Raw genomic sequence first — 26,071 nt, forward strand, 5'->3', positions numbered from 1 at the left:
GCCCACTTGTATACAACTGATTTTTTAAATCTGTAAACTTGATTTCATAGAGCTTGCTTTGAATCTTATAAAGCTTGTCTGCTGTTGGAGTGAGAAATGCTTGGCTATTGCAGGTTGTGTATTGTAGCTTTGGAATAAATATTTACCTTTTATGGTAGTTATCCTATCCAAGGTTTAAATATTTTAAAATTTCCTCTCCATTTCCTAGATCCGATTTCCTCATTGCTAGCCCTGTTAATGAGATCATCAGTGCCCACCAGCATCCCCTACACTTTGAGGACATTGCAACTGTCTGAGTGCTAATAGCTCAAGCTCTGCCATTGATTCCTGAAGGCTCTTAGCTGATATTGGTGGTCCAATTTAAATTATTGCTCATGCCATCCCCTAGATTTATTTTTATTGTTTAGGAAACATTCCTCAAGCTTCCAGTAGAAATACAGTGCTTAGCTTAATTTTAATTTTACTTACTCCATCTGTTTTTTTAACTTACTCTAAATAAATTTTCTTAAAGGTGATTAAAAAAATAAATTTCGGGCTTCCCTGGTGGCGCAGTGGTTGAGAGTCCGCCTGCTGATGCAGGGGACACAGGTTCGTGCCCCGGTCCGGGAAGATCACACATGCCATGGACCGCCTGGGCCCGTGAGCCATGGCCGTTGAGCCTGCGCGTCCGGAGCCTGTGCTCTGCAACGGGAGAGGCCACAACAGTGAGAGGCCCGCGTACAGCAAAAAAAATAAAATAAAATAATAAATAAATAAATAAGTTTCAGTATTACTTTAGAGGCTTAAGGAACTAACTCTGGAATCAGACTCTAAATTAAAATTTTACTTCTACCAACTACTAGCTGAATGAACTTAAGTGAGTTAAACTTTCTGTGAATGCTATTGTGAGAAATAAATCTTAATTTTGTTTCGTACTTAGAATATGTCTTGCTTCAAATTATGAGGTCACTAAATGTTGGCTATTATTTTTCTCACAGACTTTAAGAAAAGTAGTTAAATCTCCATTCTTCTTATAAATATTTTTAAGAAGTATTCCAGAAGTTCTCTTAACTGATCTCTTCTTAACTGGCTAAATTAAGCAGCAATTTCCTTCTAAACATACTCTAAAACATACTAAATATTTTAAATGTTATACAGAGTTCCCCCAAAAGGCTAATTCTAATGTGCTGTCTGCTTTTGAAACCATAAGTCAAATTGTGATAGCAAGAATCAGCCAGGTGCTCCAAAATATGTTTATATTGATTGTATTTGCTATTGATATTTACTAATTAAAGGACAAAATATGAGTTTGAAAGAAAAAGAGCTAACATTTTTTATTAAAAATATGATTTGAATGCTTTGGTAAAATATAATAAATAGAAGTCAGTGGAAAAATATGCTATTAGTGATGTGTGGGTAACAAAAACTATAAAAGACTCAATGTAGATTATAAAAATTCAGAGGAAATATGTACTCAGTAATAACTTTATCATTCCTCTTTAAAGGAAGAGAACATAGAAATTGAATGTAAAGTGTTATTTTCTGGCTTATGCAATAAAGCTAATCTGCAAATCCAAAGTGTGGACCCACACTAAAAGAAAAGGCCTGATCTCACATCAAAAATTGGTAAAAATAAGTATGGTACAAGTAGAAATAAAACACTAGTTAAATTTGGAATTACCAAATACAGTTGTTAAAGTATGAAAGAAACAATTCAAAATCATGGTTTGTGATTGAAAGACTTTTCTCAATAATTTATTTTTTAAGTATAAAAGTATTAGCAAGAATAACAAAGATTTGAACAACACTATCAACCAATTTGACTTTACTGATGTTTAAAAATACCATATCTAACGATTGCAGTAAATATTATTTTTACATATAGAAACAAAACAGGTCTGCATAAATTTGAAAAAATTGAAATCTTAGAGATTATGCTTTCTGATCATTAAGTTACCTTAGAAATTAATAACAGAAAGATGTTTAGAAAATCCACAAGATTTGGCAACTAAAACTAACTTTGTGGGGTCCATGGTTCAAGAAAGAAAGAAAAAAACGAAGTTAAAAATAGTCCAAACTGAATGATAATGGAAAAACAATATAAACATTTGAGGAATGCAATAAAGGCTGTGCTTAGAAGGCAATTTATGACATTAAATGCTTGTATTAATTAAAACAGTTATTTGGATTCTATCTCAAAAATCTAGGAAAAGAGCAAGTTAAACCAAAAATAAATAGGGACATGAATATGATGAATATAACAGCAGAGACAATGAAATATAAAATAGAGAAACAAAAGAGAAAATTAACAGTGAGAAGTTTTTTCTTTAAAAAGATTAATAAAATTGGCAAAATTTTAAATACATTAATCAATTTAAAAAATGAGAGAGAGAAACAGGTCAGAAATCAAAGAGAATATCACCATAGATCCAATAGACATTTAAGGGATTCTAAGGTGATGATGGTGTGCAGAGTTACATGACAATAAACTTGACAACATAAATGAAAAGGAAAAAATCCCAAAGAAACAAAACTTGCTAAAATCAATACACATTCTACATATTGCTAAGCTTTTTATTTATTAAAGTAATTAAATTTCTAATTATAAAACTTTCTCATAAAGAACATTCTAGTCCCAGATAATTTCACTTTTGAATTTATTCAGACTTTAAGGAAGACATTATCTAATGAACAATATTCTTCAGAAAAATGAGGAAGAGGAGGTATTTTACAATCAGTTTCATGAGGCAATATATCCCTCTTACATAATCATGACAAAGACATTATAAGAAAAGAAAGCCACAGACAGATATCATTGTGAGAAAGAAACTACAACCTACAGGCTAAATCCAGCCACACCCATTCATTCATATATTGTCCATGGCTGCATTTACATTAGGCGAGAAGAGTCAAGCAGTTAGATCCCATTAAGTGAAAATATTTATCTTTTCCTTTATAGAAAAAGTCTATGTTGCCTGCATACATTTAAAGACTTGTATCACACTTATGTGGGTTTATCACAAGTATGTAGGTTTGGTTCAACATTCAAAAATCAATTTATACCATTCACCACATAAGTAAAGGAGAAAAATCATATGATCATTTCAATGGATACCAAAAAATTAATGAAACGTAATGGCTATTTACGAAAAAACTTAAGAACAAAGCAGAAAACTACCTCTATTTGATAGCATAGCTACAAGATCATACAGCTAAGCTCATAAATAATGGTAATGTATCACATGATTCCTTGTTATGATCATGAAAAGACAAGAATTTTCTCTGTCATCTCTCCTATTCATCTTTCTAATGCAAGTCTTAGCCAGTGTCATGTGGCAAAAACAATAATTTTTTTTTTTTTTTTCCGGTACGCGGGCCTCTCACTGTTGTGGCCTTTCCCGTTGCGGAGCACAGGCTCCGGACGCGCAGGCTCAGCGGCCGTAGCTCACGGGCCCAGCCGCTCCGCGGCATGTGAGATCTTCCCGGACCGGGGCATGAACCTGTGTCCCCTGCATCAGCCGGCAGACTCTCAACCACTGCGCCACCAGGGAAGCCCCCAAAACAATAAATATTTGAAATGAAGGAATAAAACTTTCTCTGTTAGCAGTCACAAATTTTAACTTACAATGCGCAGCTAAAAAACAATTACTTCAAAATGGTTTAATAAAAATCACAGATATATGAATACATAATCAATATTTATTAAATAATAGTAAATGTTTCCTTTTATTTATTATTACGATAGAAAAATGGCACAAAATGTAAGCAACTGATGAATTTGGGTTGAGAGTAAATGGGAGTTTCTTGTGTTGTTTTGGAACTTCTTTGTGAGAATGTAATTATCTCAAAATAAGAATTTAAATAAAACATACATTATTAGTTAGGATGAAGGCTAATCTGCTTTAACAAACATCCAAAAATATAGTGGCTCAACAAGAAGTAGTTTATTTATCACTCATTTTAACAGTTTAGGGCAGGTGTGTATGTGTGTGTGTGTGTTCTAAGTAGACACCTGGGGATCCAGGCTACAAAGTGGCTCTGCAGTCTTTAACACTTGACTTGTAAGATTGCTTTGGTTAAAACCATTTCCAGCCAGCAGGGTGAAAAAGGGGAGAAGCAAGTCCTGAACAAAAATCTTTAAGTGTATGATAAGTGGCACTGAACTGCATTTGGTCTGTTTGGTAAGGAGGGTTGTTTAGGGGACCTTATACATAGGAGCAGAGTGGGGTCGGGGCGACCTGCAGTTGGCCATGCCAGGCCCTTCCTATCTAGATATGAAGGCAGCACAAAATATGAAATTTAGGCCTTACACCAAAGAGGGTAATACATAAATAATTATACATAAATAATTATAAAAGTAATCATTAGATTATCATCATTAGAACAAAAAGTTGAACCCTCTAAAATATCAGGAAAATTACACATGCATAGATACACACATATACCCACCAAAGAAAGCAAATCAGGTATCGAAAGGTTGAAAAATAAATGTAAACAGGAAACAAAAATGCAATAGAAAATAATATGATACAACTAAGGACAAACATATCTGTCAGGATAGTAACATTTAAGTTCATCTATTTAAACAAAAGTGTTTTCAGTAGACAGTATAACAAAACAAAGCCTAAGATTTTACTATTTACAAGAAACACACCTTAAAGCATTAAAAAGGGCTGAATATTAAAGAATGGGCAATGATATAGCAGATGATTGAAAATAAAGCTAGTAGGGGTAGTGATCTTACTAAACGTGGGATTCAGACAAATGTGCAGACACTTTAATGTCAAATATTGTCAGCATTCACAATAAAGATGTAACATTTAGGAATGCCTACTGACAACAGCAGTAATATTCTTAAAAATAATTAAGGGGAAAGTTGAAGAAACATACTAAATTGATATTTTATTTGACCTCTTTAATAAATAAAAAAAGAAAGAAAGAAGGTGTGACTAATAAGACAGATGTTACTGATATACACTGAGGTATTTTTGATACACATTGATGTGCATGAATATACAGTTGATATACATTGAAGGTATAACTTATTGGTATACGTTGAAATGTGTTATGCGAAAATAGAGCCCACAACTTCTTTGCAGGTAGCTAAAGAGTATTTGAAAATATTGATGTTACCTTAAGTTATGAAGACAACCTCCATGAATCCCAAGCAATAGAAGTAGTACTGAGAGCACTGTCTGCTCAAAATTCAATACACTTAGAAAATAGGCTGTTTCACCTGGAAATTAAGTGCTTCTCTCTTAATACATTATCTTTAGAAAATCATTAATTATTTGGTCAAAGAAGAATACAAATCAAATAGTACTAACTCTAGCAAAAATAATAATGAAATATTAGATATGAGAATGTTTTCTGTACAGTTACTCAGTTCACATGGAAATTCATAGCCTTTATTGCATGCATCAACAAATAAGGAGATAAGAAAACAAATACATTCAGCACTGACTCCCAAAATTAGTAAGAGCACTAGATAAACTGAATTGAAGCAAAAGGATGAAATAAAGATAAAACAGATATTATTTAATTGAAAACAGAAAACATACGAGTAATCATCAATAAATCCAAACTTTAGACCTTTGGGAAAAATCAATAAAATAGATAAGCTGATCAAATAAGATAAGAGAATATTTAAATGTGTAAAATACAAGGGTGAAAGAAAGAAAGGAAAATAAAATAATTAAGAAAATAATGAAACTACCAAAGTTGCTTTGTAGCTCTTTGCTTTTATATCCTCCCTTATTACTCTACCAGCTTAAAGTCTATTGTAAAGTATTTAAAAATTAACCTTGCTCCTCACTTGTTTCACCATGTAAATTATGCAAAATACCACCCTGATTTAGTCTGACTCTGCGTCTCCTCTGTACTTCGCCCAGGCAACTGAATGTGGCTGGAGAAAAGCTCAGCCATGCTGACTGGTCTCATTCTCACTTAATGATCATTAGCCTCAAATGATGCTTCCAAGTCATTACAGTCTACTTCTATTTGCATCTTCTCTTCTTCCCTAAAACTTTCAACTCCTACCTTCCCTTCTTTACTATATCAGCTGATACCTTTGTTCCCTGTATCACTGAGAAAATTGAAGCCATAATAACAGAACATTCCCATTACCATATACTTTACATCCATATATCCTTCTGCATTCACACATTTGGCATTCTCTCTGGCTACCACACATAAATTATTCATGCTTCTACCTAATACCTAGATGCCATTTTCTTGAGGAACATCTTCAGATAGTTGTTATTTTACCTCATTTCCCAAAAATATTTAATGAAAATTGTGTTCACTTGCTTTGCTATGATCCTTATGCACAATGTATTTTTAAGCAAGCGAGTGTTTATTCATAATCACAAAGACAGAAAAAAATCAAACTGTTTCTGGTGAATGCAGAACCGTACTGTGGTCCATCCTTACAATGGACTACAACTCAAATAAAAAGAATGAAATGTGATACCTACAACAATATGGATGAGTCTCAAATACATTACACTAAATTTTAAAAATCAGGCTTAAAATGCTACATATTGTATGAGTCCATTTCTTTGACATTTTGGAAAAAGCAACATAATAAGGAAAGAAAATAGATTAGTAGTTTCCAACTATGGTGGGACTAGAAAGGAGCAGCACAAGGGAATTAATCTGTACATCGATTATAGTGGTAGCAACACAACTGTGTGTCTTTCTCAAAACTCAAGAAATGCAAAAAAATGTTAATTTTTTTGTATGTAAATAAAAGTAATATAAAGTGAAAAAATAAGGTTCAGAAAATATATGTGGTATCCTACTGTTATACAAAAAGATGGAATAAGAATATATATTTGCTTTTTTACATGTATAGCTGACTCTGAAAGGTTACACAACAATATATTAACACTTGTTACTGATATGTGTACATGGAGCAGATGGCTTGTTATAGAACATAAACAGGGGATTGAAATACACAGAGGCTTTCACTCCTGTATCTTTGTATTTGTATATTTCTTTTGTTTTTTAAATTATGGAAACAAGCACAACCTATTAAAATATCTCTACTAAAAATGATGAAAAATGAGCCTGATATAATGGAATTTTAAAGTACAGTATATTGCCAAAAAAGGGACAATTAGAATCACAAGGAAAGATAAAGTACTATCATTCAAAGAAGAGAAATGTAATGAGAGTCCTCTGCTTGTCTTGGCTGTGAACACACTTATGAAGACATATTGCCATAAACGTTCTTGTAAGATTTAATGGAAAGTAGTGACATAATACTTTGAGAAGATGGAGAAGGACAGTTGGGCTTGTTATAAGATTACTTAATCCTCATCCATCATAGCATAAAGTAAATAAAATGTATAGATTTTATCATTTTAATTAGCAATGCAAGTATTTTAAAAAATAGTGCTAATTTAAACAAGAATCTGAGTCAAAACTGGTGGCTTCTGAGGAGAGGGAGGGAGGGGTGGGGAAAGTGGGATCTGAGAAGTGGTGATTTTCAGTGTAATATTTTTGGTACTATTTGACTTATAAACCATGTGCATTGGTTACTTCAGTAATTTGAATGAAATTATCCAAGATATAGTATAAAAACAGAGAAAAAAATCCATGGGGAAAATCTTTCATTACAATCTGAAAGGATTATTTTAATCTCATCCCACAAATTTATAAACTATTGATCTAAGACAGTAGACAAATTAACATCCTTTGGCCAAATTCATTCTGCAGATATGTTTTACTTGGTTATACAGTATTCCAAGGAGTTTGCATTTACATGCCTTTAGTTTGGATATGCATTCTCCAATTTAACGCAGTCCTTGGCCTTCAGCACCCAGCCTTCAACATCCAGTATGCTATATACATTAAAGTTCCCTGCCTCATTCAAGAGGCATTTGATTTGCAACTGCTGGGCAATTTGCCGTTATGAGAATGAGAGGTCAAAGAAATGCTCTTTATAGGAATAGGGAATCATGCTAAGGGAGATAACAGTTTTAAGGCAGAGGGATGAATCAACTGGTGAAATGAGGCAACTAAGAAGTCATAATTGTAATTACACACTCCAATCTAGTTTAGCCACTGTTAACTATCAGCACTAACCTCTGCTAATCTTTTGGGTGTTTGCTGATGCTATATATCAAATCCAGTTGAACTCATTAAATATAATCACCCACACACAGAGTCTTTACTGCAGTAATCCAAACAACAGAGACAGACACATACCTATTTAATATAAATGAAGATTTGTTTTATCCTTGAGAGTTATGAAATTATGGTGCATTGTAATTAAGAATATTTTTGCAATACTTTAGTCTCAATTTTTGAGTTCAAATACCTCTTTAGTTATATCAGACTTTTAATGAATGCTGTCGATTATATTTAGTTATATCAGACTTTTAATGAATGCTGTCGAATATAAGATTATATTTCAGTATTTGCAATCTGGAAGAGTAAAAAGGGGTAAAAATTATTATTTTAAATAGGCTACAGCTATTTTCTAATTCATCTTTGGAGAAGGCTAATGTTTATTTTGGGGAAAGATATTGTAATGATCTTTTGCTTATGTATTCAATAGAAGTTGAGTCAAAATCCTTTTATGAAATGAAAGTGTTTAAATAAGTGAGGAGATAAACCCGCTTTACATACCAATGTAAAATGTTGTCTTTCTCCTTGTCAGAGTTTCACTTCAAGGGGTTGTGTCTACTTTGAGTAGACACAGACTTTTGTTCTGAGAGTAAAAAACAATTTCACTTTTCTTGCGAAGTGCTGCAGTGTGATGGAAGATTATTGGTTGGAAATGCTCCACTCTCTGCTGGGAAGAGGACTCTGTAGGCTTTGGGTGCTTGGGATTCTGGAAGGCCAGAGACTACATGCAGTTTCACGTTCTTATGTGGAAAAAATAACAGGGAGATTTTTGAGATTGTATCCTAGTGGTATGTGTTCTCTGTGGCTAAAAGTTAGTCAGATAGGATTTTGGATGAGTATGGAAGTTTCATGGAGCAATTTTTGAGAAGACTTAAGCTAATGGGACAGCCTGTCTTGCTTTGAATTTCTCTTTTCAAGAAGGACCCAGCGCCTTTTAATGGCTCACCCAATTAGATCATGCCCACCCAGGAAAATTTATCTCTGAGTAACTCAAAGTCAGCTGATTTGTGGCCTTATGGCTTTCTAACAATTAAGTGAGGTTGATCCAGTAAATCAAGAGAAAAAAAATGTTGACAAAGTACTTCAAACAGAATATAACTTTTTTGGTGTTTGCACTCTTCAAAAATACAGCTATATTACAGTGATCACCCAAGTTTTACAACAGGGTATAATAATTATCTAGTTAATTGATTTACTTCTTAAAAGGGGAACATTCCACTTGAAACTTGAATTTGATGGCAACATACTTGTACATTGTCCTTGTGCAATATAAAAATTGAAATCACTGATTAAGTTAATGGTTACTAATTGATGGCTATTAGAACAAAGAATTCAGGGCAAAGAAACTAAACTTACAAGTATAAATGTATGACTATTAACAATTTTTAAAAATCTCCACTGTATGTGGATGTTATGTGCTGGATCTTAAATTCAGGTAGTAATAATTACCTGAGTATTTATTTTGTGACTGGTATTGTTCTAAGCATTTTATGTGTATTGTTCCATTTAATCCCTTTGCAGTAGATACTGTTATTACTTCCAGTTTGTACATGAGAATTTATGTAATTTGTCTCATATCAGCTAGTGGTGGTGCCAGAGTTTAAAGCTTGGTAGGCTGACTCCAGAGTCTACACTATATGTCTCCCAGAATACAAAGGAATAGACCTTCCTAAAGATCCATTTAGAGTTGTAATATTTATTCTTATAATAAACATCCAGGTATCCTCATATTACTCAGAAGAGATAGTCCTAGTTTAGTTTAGAGTCTGAGTTTTTTTCCTACTAAAGATTGAGTTCTAGCAAGCATCCACAGAAAAAAGTGATTAATTCCTTTTTTTATGGGCAGTTATATCCTCAAGTATGGCAAGGATAAAGGTAGTTTTTTGATATAATACATTCAATAAAGATTTTTTTAAAATATGCATTTTCTCTTTAGTTGTATTTATTTAGTATAACTTATTTTTATGTTCTTTAAAGAAATCAAAAAACATGGGAATCTCTTCCTTTATCCTTTCCTTAATTCCTTGCTTTCTCCTTGTCTAGTCAAACACTTTATGTACTGAATACTCATCCCCTTTGGCAAGATGATAGTTTGTTTTGTTCTAAAGACTGCACAGATTAGGTTGTGATCTATCTAAGAATTATGCTGCTCAGGGCAGGTGCATCCTGACAAGAAGTGACATTCTGCATGTTGACACTAAGAGTTCTTTAGACAAACACTGAAAATGTGACAGTGGCATTAACATTAAATAATAAATATTATAAATAACCAGAGCAGTATGAACTGGAACTCAGCAGCTTGCTAAAGAAAGCCTACATATTTAAAGCTTATACATACATGACCCATCATTAGAGTGAACCGAGGTGCTAGCACAAATAGAGCTGAGGATACCATATAAAGCAGAAAAGTAATTGCCAAAGATAATATTTATCATATAACTAGTATAAAGTTTAAGCAATTAGCAGTATCCTTGAAAAGCTCTCAGATCTCAATCCCTGATCTCTGAATGTCAACATATCATAGAATATGCATGTGTTGACACAAATCTTACTTTCAAATGATTATTTCTTACCATTTTTGAATAAGACAGTGGAATCAGTGTCTTTGCATTTGATTTTCTCTTTACCTTTTTTCATGTCATGTTGCTTTTGCCTTGAGTTCTAAATATCATATTTCAAGATTTACAGTTTTAACTTACCTCTGTTTTCAAGTTAAGAAATCTAAGTGCAAGTTCATTTAGATTTTTATCTCTCCTTTTCCGAAATATTTCTAGCTTTTAAAATTTACTTTCATAGAATTTCCCTCGGATTTCTGTTAGGGTTTTTAACTAGTAAATTATCTAACAGGAACAATGAAGGGATGGGGTAGGGAGAGGAAGAGTGGGAAGATAAATTTTAACTATTTACCTAACTAGATACTTAATGAATGTAGAGGAAATGTTATGGTGAGGATATACAAGTTTGCCTTACCTGATCCAGCTGTCGAGATGTCTTTGATGTCTATTTTTCTTTATTTGAAAATTTTTCAAAAACATTTTTTCTGTTTTAGATTTTCATTTCTTTTATTTCCTTTCATGCACTTAATCCTTCAAATTCTGTAACATACCAATTGGCTTTTTGTCTCTTTTTCTCTCCCCTTTTTCTATCTTATGTTAATTTATGAGTTATTCCTTCAATTTATTTCAATCATAGAAACTGGTAGAGTTTTCTCTTCACTCTAACTCCTTCTGTAATTCTGGGATACCTCAATATCACCACCTGAGGAACACATTATTCTCCCTTTATTAATTGGGCTGGTACTCAATGACTCTCAACCATGGAAGGGAAGGGCATTTTGAGATTGACCAACGTGGATACTTCTTCACAGTCTTCTGGCAGCTGAAGGGTTAAAGAAGAAGAATGATTGTTTGATCTGTATTTTTGATCACCATTTCCTTTCTATCCATTATATGCTCTCTTTTCCATGATTTTGTTCTTTTGCCCTTCATTCTGAAAACTGTATGTTCTCTACATCTTTGGGATCCCCTGTTTCTTAGACCAGGTTTGTGTTCTCAGGGTTGGCAGCTCCCTGTTCAACTCATGGAGTGGAACTATATCTTATTTCATCTCTGGCTTCTTTCCTGGTGTAGTCAAAGGAATGCTCTACCCCTACTGGGGCTTGTCCTTCAGAGTCAGAAAAGTGCTTGTTTAAGTCAAGATGAGATTCAGAAATGCCAGGGGAAAGCAGAGTCAGGAAGGAGGTGCACATTCCACAGCTTTTCTTAGTCCTGTTCCTGCACATGGTGGTTCAACACTATGTAACTCCTAAAGCCTCGCTCTTCTGCTAAGGCAATGGTTGCTACAAACGGAAATCCCCCATATCTATTAATTCCAGTATTTTCCCCACTACATTAAGAAGATTACCTTTCAGTTCAGGAGAATGGTAAATTTTGTCTGATAGGACCTTGTCACATTTTGAAAATCCAAATAAACAAAAATGCTCATGGCCTGCAAACGTCCTTTAGGTATAGCTCCATACTTGCTGCCTATTTCTTGGCCAGGCATCTCATCTATCCTCTATTTCCATTCGGTTTTTTTAAAATGTCTTTATAATTTGCCACAAAATAGACAAATTATAAATTTTTCACAGTTATCTCAGTCTGAGGCTTGTGTCCTTTGCTGACATCTCTCAATATGACCATCTTTGCTTTGTATATAAGAAAAAACCCTGTATTTTCTTGAGGTATGGATAATGCTTTTCTCTATTCATGTTCATACTAGAGTTTCTTTATTGTGAAAGTTTTCTCTTCTCATTTTGTTTTTGTTTTATTTTGTTTTATTGTCACAGAGTTTAGACACCTTCTATTACTAGGCTATCATTTTCTTCAAATTCCAAGGGAGAGTCACTGAGAAGAGAATGTAACATAACAAAATGATATTTTAAAATATGTTAAATACAGACCATAAAACTAGATGTAGCCTATTCAAGCATCTAGGCCTATACTGATAAGGGGCTAATGTAGAAATGTAGGACAGTGTTATGAATTAGAGAAACATAGCACTTACATTGGAGGTTAATTTGAAGGGAATGTAAAGGAGATGGATAAGCCTCAGTGACATAAAGGTTTTTGAGCCTAGGCATACCAGTTAAAATAGCTGTTACTCTAGAGAGTATGAAACACTGCAGGAGACATACGGAGTGAGTTTATCAGTGAAACTCACTGAAAGCTCTGCATGAGAAAAAGCTGATTCTAGATATATAAAGCTGTTTTGCAGATGTTATATTAAAATTCTACCATCCCCATTTGAGCAGCTGCTAATTTTCCTTTGACATAATAAATGCAGTCCTTCAAAACTTACATTCAAGTTATAGGTGCTGCTGACAAGTACAATTATACACAAGTTGTTAGAATTCATATTTTCCATAAATGGGCATTGCCAGTGTTGCAAGTAAGTTTTGTAGTAGTTCAAACCCAGAGGTATTCTGTTTGGTGTGCAGAATTTATACTGAATGCTTTGCAAATGAATTTGCTAAGCATTAGTGCCACTCTCTGGAACTTACCAGATTTCCATGTAACATAGAAGTATAAAGAAATTATTAATGAACGCAGTGGTTAATAATAAGAAACATTAACAAAAAAAGTCAGTGAGTTCACTGAGAAAATCTTGGCAAAAGAAACAACACAATCACACTTCACAGATTTTTTCAAGAAAAAAAAATTATGCTTTCCCCCAGTAGTCAGACTTGTCTACCTATAGTCCTGACATGTATGACATAGTTGGTGAGAAACATCTTCATACCCAGGTTTGGGCTTAAGTTCCTTCTCCTGTCCCCATTTACCATTCCATCCTTTCCTAATCACGTTTGTCCTCTCCAACAGATTCTCATCTAAATGAACTAAGAAATAGAAACTTCTTTCTGTAGCAATGTGTAGTATAAAACCTGACAGTTGGTTTTTCTTGTTTTTTAATGCAAGTGCCTGACTTAAGCTTTGATTGCCGGGTATCGATTTCAAGGATGGTTATCTAGAATAAACACATCACCAGCCATGTGAAAGAGCCAGAGCCCCAGCCCCGGCTCCTTTGTTTTAGAAATCTTGGGTGATTTCAATAACTGATTATTTTGACTGTTCGGACTGCTTGCTTTTTGTTGTTGTTGTTTTTGTTTTTTCTCTTTTTGGGCTTTGAATTCCCACTCTTAAGTTTTAAATTCATCAATAAAGAGTGAGCTCCAGCAACCATAAGCGCCCACCTTTAATCCCCATAAAAGCAGAACCCCAGGCTCATGCTCACACTTCCACTCTCCGCCATCCAGCTTGCTGTGTGGCCCCTGGTGTGCCATGTAATTTTTAGGACATGTATGTGATAAAACTTTTTTTTCCCTCTAAGTTTCCTGATGGTTATTGCTGAGGGTGTCTTGCAATCATAAGAACCACAAGGGCCATTCCAGCCACATGATTGATTACTGATAGCCTGAGACTGGCACAAAACAAGCAACTACACAAATTTCTTATAAACAAGTGCTAATGAAAAATAAATTAAAAAGGAAAGAAAATGGGATGATAAAGAAATTATCTGTGTAAAGCTGATTTTTATAATGCTTTCTTCAGCCTAAAAAAGGTTAACGGTGGTTTTTCATGGCTGTAAAATATTCAGTGACAGTTGAGGAAAAAACCCTGCCAAAATTCAGGTTTTTTTATATCCCCAAATATACTCTTTTCCTAAACACCCAGTATATATATAAAAAAAAGTATAGGGCTTCCCTGGTGGCGCAGTGGTTGAGAGTCCGCCTGCCGATGTAGGGGACACGGGTTCGTGCCCCGGTCTGGGAAGATCCCACATGCCGCGGAGCGGCTGGGCTGGTGAGCCATGGCCGCTACGCCTGCGCGTCTGGAGCCTGTGCTCCGCAACGGGAGAGGCCACAGCAGTGAGAGGCCCGCGTACCACACACAAAAAAAGTATAGCCATTTCCAGGAGTATATAATTGGTATACAAGTATGATACAAAGTTCGACATCTGACCTGCAAAATAGGCCACGTGAACTGCCCATATTCCCATTGCTGGTCATGAGAAACTGCTCTGCTCTTTGCTGTATGCAGTTCTCAACATGGTGCCTTGGACTATACCACTTCTGAGGATAATATAATTATCTCACCGTCCTTTGGGATATAGTGCCTACAATGTGGTAATCAGGAAAATTATAATCCAGAAATGTGAGTGTATATTCTCTTTTGCAATTGCTTATGGAAGCACTTTTTTTAAGAAAAAATTAGAACTCACCAAGAGCTCATGAATTTAGACTTTTAATATCTATTGTTGATGGCTCTTTAATACTGTTAGTGTTTACCTGGTATCTATGTGCATTGTCTTATCTAAACTGATTTCAACATTTTTTAGGTTCAATTTTGGGGGAAAAAAAAGGAGCTAAGGATGTAGATATCACTAAGATTAACATAGTCCTTTCAAAATGCTGTCATAAGGAGATAATACAGATGATGAATACATCTCATTTTATGCTCTCTAAGCAAGCAAAATTTTAGGTATATGTATGACTTACAGTAAGCTTCATGAGTGTGCAGGTACTTTGCCTCTTGTGTTTACCATTGAAACCAATGTTTTGAACTCAATGTAATATGCCAACTTCTGGTTTTCTGATATAGAGTTGGTATTCATTAAATATTAAGAAATGTATTCACTATCTCAAACTCTTTTGTCATGTCTTTTGGAGGCTCTGTCCAGCATCAATACAAATGAACTTTTCACTGAAGTAACTAATTTGTTGTCTTAACTGGACTCTACCATAAGGAAAGCTTTTCTCTTGAAGAAGCTTCCTTAAGTGAATGGTGCTCACTTTTCCCATTTCAGGTACCACTATCACTCTGAAAATGCATATTCTCACCTTCTACTCCTGCTATAGCACATTACATACTCATTCACGTGTAAAATTTCTTTCTTTGCAGCCATACTGTCTGATTATAACTGTACCTTCTTGAAATGTTATTTAGTAATTATTTCATCAATTATATTCATCAATGGCTCATGCCTATGAATGTCAAATGATTTATGGGGCTTCAGCATCTACAGAGTTGATTCTTCTAATATTTATGCTACATATCTTTGACTTTTTTCACTTTCATGAACTTTACTTCCATTCTGCCTCCTATACCCGTGTTTACACCTTGGTCTTTGACATCATCTAGGCTTTCATCAACTTTGAAATCATAAAATATAGCATACATAGGACTTCTTAAATAGTGTTTAGATTGCAATTTTCCAATTAGTCAGTTACTTATAAAAACTGAAGTGGAAGTTTAGAAAATAATACTAAAACCCAAGGCTGGTAGAGACAAACATTGCCGTAGATGAGAGGAGATAGAATTTATCATAAATGAGATCTGAATTGAGAATACTCCACCCACCCACACTTCTGGGCAAATCTGGCTTTTACCTCATAAAGAAAATGCCAACTGAAAAAAGGCAGAAAGACATATCACACCTCTTTAAATACAAACAGATATAAATGGAAATGGGTAGACATATATTATTTTAGGCAATATCTATATATTTTTCCTGAATTTCATTAAAACTACCAAACAAATGTTGTGAACCATTTTTTCCTATGGTTACTGCAATATTTTGCTTCTAAAGTTTGTCCTTCTACACCCTCTTGTATCCTATGTTGTTTGTCTTTCATGATGCAGAAATTTTGGGGGGGCCTCACATTTATTCTGTTTTTCATCCTTGAGCATTGGGAAATCTAACTAAGCCTAATTTTTTGTCCATAAAGAGAAGACTCATTTTCTCACTCCACGTGGGTGCTGGAATTTCTCTGCTAATCTTAACCACCTGGAGTAGTAATTAATATGTAGAGTCTCTAACCCTATTTCTGCAATATAAATTTTTTATATACTGGGTAAGCCTCTTTATCTAGTGAGACATCTCATTAACTACTCCCTGGAATAAATTGACTTTTTTCTGTAATAGCCTGAAACAGTCTGAGTTTGGTATTTATTTCATTAAAAATTGTTATATGTTCTTCCTGGAAGAAACAGTAAAAACTACCACCTCATACTACACTGTGTAACTGCTGTGACTCTTACCAGTGGACATGTGTCTTCGTTCACATGAGATGGCTGACAAATGAAGTCTTAAAAAATATATTAATGAAAAGAGTAGGGGTATGGGCTTGCTCTAGCTATACTAGAAATCAGTTTTTAAAGTCTTTGCTCAGGTAGGCAAGGGGCTAAGTGTGTGAAGTAGTAACAGTACAATATAATGGTTAAAAATAGTCTCCCAAATCTGATTATCAGACTGTGTTGAAATCCTGATAGTACCAATGACCCAATTACTTGATTTATGAACTTGTAGAAGTTCCTGAACCTCATTAGGCATCTCAATCACCAGTTCTTAACATGTGTAAAATAATAGGCTTCATTCTGAGGATGAGGTATGACTGTGTATGCACTGCACTTTGTCCATAAGACAAGTGGACAGTTGACCCATGATGGGAGAATTATCAGAACCTTCCAGAATATTAGACCTGGATATCTGTGACATGCCATTTTTTTTCTGCTTCTGGCAAGAACTTTAACTGGAAACTTGGGAACTATGTTATTATCATATTAGATCTTCCATAATGTTGAGGAAGAAGAGAGAGAAATAGAATAATCAGATATGTAAAGAGAAGAAAATGTAAGAGATTGAAAAATTATCTTGATGGTTTTCCACATCCTGGTTACAATCTCTCTTTTCCATGACAGATCCCCACCCTTGAGTTCTGTGAGATAGTTCTATTTTCTTAGGACAAATTTATCCTAGTCCTATCCCAATTTTATTTTGTAAAATAGCTCCAATATGCTTCTTTCACTTGAAAACAATCAGTGCTAACTAACATACCCATCTTTTTTGTGCATCTGAATTCCAACCGCAAAAGCCTTCTCACACCACCCTGTGTTCTAGTATGCCTCTGACTATTTGGTTACACTGCTTGTCCTTTCTTTCTTTATATGCCCATTAAAGTTTTATTTCCTTTGTGGTTTAGATTAAATGATTCACCCATGATGTCACTCCTATTTCCTCAGTTGAATTAATTGTGCCTTCCATGATCTATCCATGGACATATGTACCTGCTTTGTGGAGGTTATTTCATTTTGTCTCACATTATAGTTACTTAAAAATCTGCCCCAGTTTGAGTTTTTAACTCTTTTAAGGGCAGTGCCATATTTTCTTACTCATTTTTATATTCCCCATGGACCTAATATATATCTTTGCATATAGTGTGTATTTAATGAAACGTCATATATGTGAGTATATATATATGAAAATCCATTTCACACATATATTTAATTATCCCTTTTATCACATAGTCAACATTCGTTGAAGGTTTACTGCATTCTGTGTCTATGTCTGTGTGAATGTTTGCGTAGCAATATATCACAGAAGAGAGAGTAAATACCTGACTAATATTTGATTGGGTGATGAGAAAAGAGCAAGTAAAAAATCAAAGCAGCAAGTTTCATTCAAGCAACTGTAAGCAGTGTTCCAGGAGCATAAAGCATAAAGTTTGATGAGAGCAATCATGATAGATACAGAGGGCAAGATAGCTAGGAGCTGGGTAAAAAGGGACCTTTTATAATATAGTAAAGAGATAACAAATTGCTAAATTTATGGAATGTAAATTAAGTCATTTGGAAGTATATCTACTTTTCAGGTCACTGGAAGAACATTGAATGGATGTAGCTGTAATATTAAAGAGAATGCATTAATGGCCTGAAAGACTAATTTGGTCTTCTGTGGCATCTAGATAAGGTGATCTACTTTTAGTAGCACAGACTGATTCAAAATTAAAGAGACTGTTAAGCACTCTGAATTAATTGGCTTCAATTTTATATTTGAATATAGATTTGAATTTCACTATTGAAATTCAGTCCCTGCTCATTCATTATCCCCTGGGCAGGAAATCTAAGTGCAAAGGTGCTAAACTGGCAGAGATAGCTATTGTCCATGTAATGCATAATTAATGATAAATTGTATAAATATATATGTTCCTAAAAGATAAGACAGGATTGTGCACTGGCAAGTTTGCTTCACTTATTTCTTTATTACTTTTTTCTTTTAATAAAGGAAATAATACAGAGTAAACTGCTCCTTCTTCTTTCTCCTTAAAGTTATACTGAAAGCATACTTTTAGTTATTAGAAATGCTGATGTTATTTGCTTTCTCCTTTGGGTAATGAATGCAGAGCTTAAAGGTTACTGAATAGTGTAAAATAAGAATGCTTGGTATAATAAGTACCAAGAATCGCTTGGTATAACAAATCAGAATAGTCTATTATACATGAATTTTTTCCTATTTATCTCCCAGAAAATTTGTAACCTCAAATGGTTTATGATCAGCACACTTAGAGTACTTATAATAATATATCAATTGTTGATCTCTAAAGTATAGCTCAGGGATCAGCTAATAGCATAATATATAATAGAATTTATAAATATCTGCACACCTATATAATGTGATTTATAAATATGTACTAATTTATATAAATTTATAAATACATTTGTATTATATTTATGACATGTTTTATGTACACATGTCCTTAGCAGAAACTCATCAAAATTGTGAGATTTCTATACTGCAGATTCATCAACATCATGATACCTTATGGACTTTTTCTACCTTCTATGTTATAAGATTATTTAATAGTGGTATTTCTCATTTTTGACAGTTTATAGAGCAAAGGGTAAGAATCAACTGCTTATAAAACTCGATGCAAATTAATTCAATTTCATCCTTACTCCTATGCATATTGAATCATACAGCTTCTTGCCAGAAGTCTGGTTTATGTGTGTGTATGTTTGTTTTTATTGGAGCTTTTCTTTACAAGTGATAGCAACCTGACTCAACACACCTTAGGGAGAAATGAGATTGCATAGACTCATGTAACCTGTGTCAAGGGCAGGGCTGCGGGGATGTCTAAAACCAGAGATTTTAGTGCCTTAAAGAAATTCTGTGGTTAATAGTGTTGAGGTCATTTTCCAGTACTACCGAGACTTTCTTTTACTTAGGCAGGAAGCATTACCAGATACTCAAATATCTGAATGCTAACCATCTGATAGGAATATGGTGTCTCTGGTCCAAAATAGGAATGGATATTGGAAGGAGAAATCATGAGAATTAGGTAAGGAAAGCAGAAGCTACCTTAGACAGTCAATATGGGAAGAAGTTTATTTTAGGGAGGTAGAGGTTTATAAAATCTTTGCAAGCCAGAACAGATTAGAAAGGTAACTTTCAAGAATACCAGAAGGGTCAGAATCACATAAAAGCTGGTATCTATGTTTTTCTGCTTCCTACTTCCCCTAAGCAGAGCGGGTTCTTCTCAGGAAGTTGTCCAGAAATTGCTGGCAAAAACCTACTTATGCACCCTCCTAACACCAGTGCATGTCTGAGCCATTAGAAGTCTTCTACAACATACCGAAGAAGTTCTGGTTTCTCAGATTATTTTCCAGTGTTGCTGACATTTCATTAAGCAACCAAGCAAATTGTGAGTGCTATTCTGTGTTCAAGCTTATAGGTTAAATTGAGAATCTCTAGAAAGTATACTCAAAACTAGTAAATTTGGACAATCCAAAATTATATTCTTCCTCCTTGATCTAATATCCTTAGAATGCATCCTTTTGCATACTCCAAATGTTTCTGTCAGTATATATTGGAAAAAGTTTGCAATTTGTCTGGTATTTATGTACCTTCTCCTGGGACAGACTTTAATTTGTCTTCCTGGGTTGCTAGGATATGACACTAATTATAGATCTATAAGTATTTAGAGTAGATGGCTCTATGGGTCCTGAGAGGAATCAGCTTTCCTTACAAGCCAACTCACTCAAATGGGATCATTATTGGGTCTTCAGAAAGTGGAAGCAGTGGCAGAAAGTATGCTTATCATGGCAAGATAGGCTCAGTGGAATCTTGGATTGCAAATATGTTTGTATTATTAAGAGTACAAACGGGGCTTTCCTGGTGGCGCAGTGGTTGAGAGTCCGCCTGCTGATGCAGGGAACACGGGTTCATGCCCTGGTCCGGGAAGATCCCACATGCCGCGGAGCGGCTGGGCCCGTGAGCCATGGCCGCTGAGCCTGCGCGTCCAGAGCCTGTGCTCCGCAACGGGAGAGGCCACAACAGTGAGAGGCCCACGTACCACAAAAAAAAAAAAAAGAAAAAGAAAAAATTAGAGGTCTGTTAGTAAATGATGAAGGAAGAGTGAACATTGGGTAGGCACTAGTAGCAGGAGTTACGTTTACTAGAAGTAAAATAAGAGAGAAAGTTTTTATTCTGTTATGTTGTCTTCTAAAGAGAAAGGTCTTTAAAGCTGGTTCATAATTTGAAATATTTGAGTTTAATTCAACTTTATAAAATTATATATTCCCTAGTGGTTCACATCTTATTTATGACATTTACAATCCATGTAAATATTATTTAAATTGAAGGTTCTGATAAGTTTTGCTGAAAAAACAATCTGATGTTATTGTATCTGATACATTTATCACTGAAAACAGGAGAATGATTATATATATAAAATATTAATAAGAATGATGGATAGTTGGCAAAACATCAATGAACTTCATATCCAACTTTATTTATTAGTATGCATTTTCAAATCCATACTAGAAATGAATCATCCACACCTGGTTAGCCTCACATCCATTGCCTTTTAATCTGGTGAGGTCTCAGTTTATTCTGCTTTATCTAACTACCTTATTAACCTTGCCATATCCTTTTTTCCTATATAGCAGAGGAAACTACAGATAAGTAGAATTAAAGTTTAGTCTAAAGCTTAAGGTTGGCAACTGCATGCTTTTTAAAACAATATATTTATCCATATCTTCCTATTCAGAAAGTAGAAAGCTAAATCTAGAGTTATTGCTTTGAATCAGTCTGAGAACGTTTTAGCTTGTAATGGAAGAAATTCAACAGATTTGAAAGCTCTTTCTGCATTGGATTCTGAGTGTTTACATGTATTAACACTTTCAATTATTATACAAACTACACGAAACAGATACTGCTATTTAAAAATGAGGGAAGAAAAATGATATGTAACTTGGCTATATTTATATAACTACTAAGTGACAGGATTCAAACTCAAATGTTTTACTTCCAGAGTCCCTTCTTTTAAATTCCGTACAGTAACTCCCCTACGTACAAACGAGTTCTGTTCCAAGAGCACATACATAAGTCCAATTTGTTCGTAAGTCCAACAAAGTTAGCCTAGGTACCCAACTAACACAATCGGCTATATAATATTGTACCATATAGGTTTATAATACTTTTCACACAAATAATAAATAAAAAACAAACAATAAAACATTTTTAATCTTACAGTACAGTACCTTGAAAAGTACAGTAGTACAGTACAACAGCTGGGATACAGGGGCTGGCATCGGATGAACAGGCAAGAAGAGTTACTGACTGGAGGAAGGAGAGGAAGGAGGTGGGAGATGGTAGAGCTAAAGGATTGTCAGCAATAGGGGTCAGAGGGCAAGCTGCAATTTCACTCACACCTGATGTTGATGGCACAGGTTCTGGTTCCTTGCTGGATTCAATTCTGTGTTTCCTTTTGAAAAAACAATACAGTGATGTCTGGGTAGTAGCTCTTTTTTTGTCATCATAGATGACACGCTAGCACTGGATTGCATTCGGAACAGCTGCTGCAACCTTCGTGTACTATTCTACATTCAGGTCCTGTGCCTCAAAAACTAACAGTGCCTCCTCTTGCCATTTCCTGTGTCATGAATCTCTTTGGTTCTTCAGTTACTTCTCCTTCCTCTTGTCTCTCTTCGTCCTTTCTCTGGGCATGTTCGCCGTCTTCGAAAGTTTGCAACTTGAAAGTTCATATGTAGGGGACTTACTGTACTCTCATAACTTTTGTCTGCGAATAAGTTTACAAATTTTTAAAGGAATATTGTTGAATTTTGAGTTGGACTTTGGCATGTATCAAACATGATCATATAAATTATACTTTTAATCTGTTCATTTACTTTTTTAAAGGAAAAATCCCCAAATCATAAATTTTGAAAAGCTCTGATGGGCTTTATTCAGTGATTCATGAATTGAGCAGCATCTATTCTAGCAGACAGAAAGAAGCTCCAAAGAGTTGTACAAGAGAGAAGGTTTTATAGATGGAAGTAAATAGAAACAAGGAAATTATACTGGGCATTTGCTGACTGATTAAAGCAGGTCATTTTCCTTTTATGGAACAAAGGGAAGTGTTGGACCCAGGCCAGGTAACTTGTGCTGAGCAGGCAAGCACTGATTGGTTGACCTAGGCCTTCCTTTTCTTGGAAGGCTGAGCATAGAAACTTAGTTAAGTTTTGGTTTGCTGACATGGGGCTTAGCCTAAGAGACTCTAGCTTGGGTCTAGTGTGGACACTTCAGCAGCTTAAAAGTGTTATACACCATCAAAGTATACAAACATGTATTAGGCACTGGTGAGTCAGCTGTGTGATAGAGGATCCTGTTTTCATGAGTAAAGAATAAAATAGAGATTGACATTAATAAATACATATGTATACAAAGTAGAATAAAATTGTTATAAATGGAAGGAGCCCATGGTGATGTGAAAAGGATACAGTTCATTAAAGATGTGCATGGATATAGAAGTCATGGGAGACTGTTTTAAGGAACTAACATTAGAACTGAAACCTAGCATTGTAATAGGACTTCACCAGATGAATAATGGGTGGAAGACAATTCTATCCACAGGGAAAAATATATGTGAAGACCTTGTTCAGGAATTAACATAATAGACAGCAGGCCACAGGTATGCAGGAGTGTCGTGAGGAGAGTCATGGGTGCTTGTGAGTCCTTTAAACACTCACGCTTGTGAAATCCTCACAGTTACTTATTCAACAGTATACTAGAAGTATTAGCTAATGTAATCAAACAAAAGAAATAAATTAGAAGTATAAGAATTAGCAAGGAAGAAGTAAAATACTATTTTCAGAAAATATGTTAGTAAACTTAAAATGCTTAGAGAATCATCGACAAAATTACCTCAAACAATAAGAGAATTCAGTGAGAGTATAGAATATCAACTTAATAGGAAGAATCAATAGTCTTTATATACACGATCAATAACCAGTTAGTAGAAAATATAATGTTTGAGAAACCCTATTTACTATAGTAAAACAAAGGTAATATATTTACGAAGAAAGTTAAAAGAACTATTTTAAATCAATATAAGAAAACTTTAAAACACTCCTGAAAGACACTGATATAGACTTGAAGAATTGTAAAGACATCCCTTGTTCTTAGGTAACATGACTCAACATCATATAGATTTTAGTTCTCTCTAAATATTTAATATTTAATGCTAGTCCACAAAAATTATCCACAGCTTCTGTGAGGAACCAGTTGATATCTCATTTCACACAGTAAAATAAGTCTTTAAGAGTCATCAGTAAACACTGAAAAAAGATGTAAGGAGACAATTGTACAAATTCAGAATTAAAACTTCTTGGTACAGGTGCTTGACAGGCAAGCAATAGCAATACTCTTTAGCACATGTTTAGTATATCATAAAAGAAGCATCTCAAATCACTGGGGCAAAGATTGAGTAATAAATATTGTTTTTGGATGACTAAGTGAATAACTATTGGACAAAGGTAAAATTTGATCTGTATCTCACAAGAATTAATTCCAAATGAATCAGAGCTATGAACACAATGAGTGAAACTATATAAACATTAAAAGAAAATGAATGAATTATTCTATAACCTAGATGTAGGACAAGGATTTTTAACAATGGCTGAAAGTCTAGTTGCAATCAAAGAAAAGATTGACAAATTCAGCTATACACACATGCATACACACACACAGACACACACACACACACACACACACACATACGTATATGGCAACAACAAATACATAAAACACTGTAAGTAAAATCAGTCAAATAATAAACCGAAAGAAAGTATTTGCAACATTTGTCATAGATAAAAGGCTGAAATCCCCTATGATATAAAAAATATTTTAAAATTGAGGAAAAATAGACCACAGCCCACTCAAAAGAAATGGGTAAAAGACAGAAGCAAGCAATTCATTTAATAAGATATAAAAATTGTTTTAAACATATAAACATGTCTGCCACTCATAAGACAGAGTTTAGCAACTATTAAAACTCTTGACAGTGTACTCTGTTGATTGGATTAAGCAGACATTCTGCACAATTGCTACTGGCAGTACAAACTGATAATAAACTGATACAGTTCTTATGTAGGAGTATTTGATAACCTCAAAACCAAAAATATTCCTATGTGTTTATCTTTCAGCCCAGCAATCCCACTTCTTGGAATTTATCCGGAAGACATACTTCCAACAATTCAAAAAAATACGTATATAAATGTATACACATACACACAAGGTTATTCATTGCAGTATTATTTGTATTTTTCAAAAGAAGAGTGGAGAAATAAAAACAGTTGAATGAAAAACAATCAAGGAAGGTGGCAAGAATATTCCAAGAATAACAACAAAATTATATAATTTCGATAATGATGAAATAGTGTTAACTGTCAGAGAGAGACTGTTAAGGGACTGATATAAAAACAAACAATAGGTGGACCGTATAGAACTCTGACTCACAACCTGCAGGCAACTACCCAAGAAACAAACTCCCTTATCTATAGTAAACAACTCTGGAAGCCAGCCTGCTGTAAGTCAGACTTAAAGGAAGCCAGATTGCTATCACTGGTAACAATTCAGGGAGCTAAACAATAATTTCTGTAACAATTGGCTAAAAAGGACAAGGACTTGATTAATAATTGACAGCTTACCTAATTTTTGTCCTTGCTTTCAACTTACCACCAACCTGACTCCCTAGCTAAAGCAAGCCCAGAATAAATAGCCTTTGCTTTTCTCTTTCAGTTAGTCTTCATTTATTTCCACAATGCCAAAACCCATGCATGAAATAGTGGGAGCCATTTTCCCAGAAGATGAATGGGAAATGTCAGTTACCTTAGAAAATGAAAGGGTGTGGTATAGCATGAAAAGTGAAAGTGCGGGTGAGAGACTTCGTGAAAAGCATTTCAATCCTCAAATTCCCCTCCTCAACCTGCCCATATAGAAAACAGTGCCATTGATAGATAACCAATACTTTTCTCTAGCTCTGCATCTAGAATGCCAGCAATGAGGCTTATACTCTTCACCCAGAAGGATCACACTAAACTGGATCACACCAACTGCCTCAAACAAACAAAGATAGGGCTTCCCTGGTGGCGCAGTGGTTGAGAGTCTGCCTGCCAATGCAGGGGATACGGGTTCGTGCCCCGGTCCGGGAAGATCCCACATGCCGTGGAGCGGCTAGGCCCGTGAGCCATGGACGCTGAGCCTGTGCGTCCGGAGCCTGTTAACCCGCAACGGGAGAGGCCACAACAGTGAGAGGCCCGTGTACCACAAAAAAAAAAAAAAAAAAAAAAAAGATAAT

This window comes from Globicephala melas, chromosome 14, assembly GCF_963455315.2.
Source record: "Globicephala melas chromosome 14, mGloMel1.2, whole genome shotgun sequence".
NCBI classification, from domain to species: Eukaryota; Metazoa; Chordata; class Mammalia; order Artiodactyla; family Delphinidae; genus Globicephala; species Globicephala melas.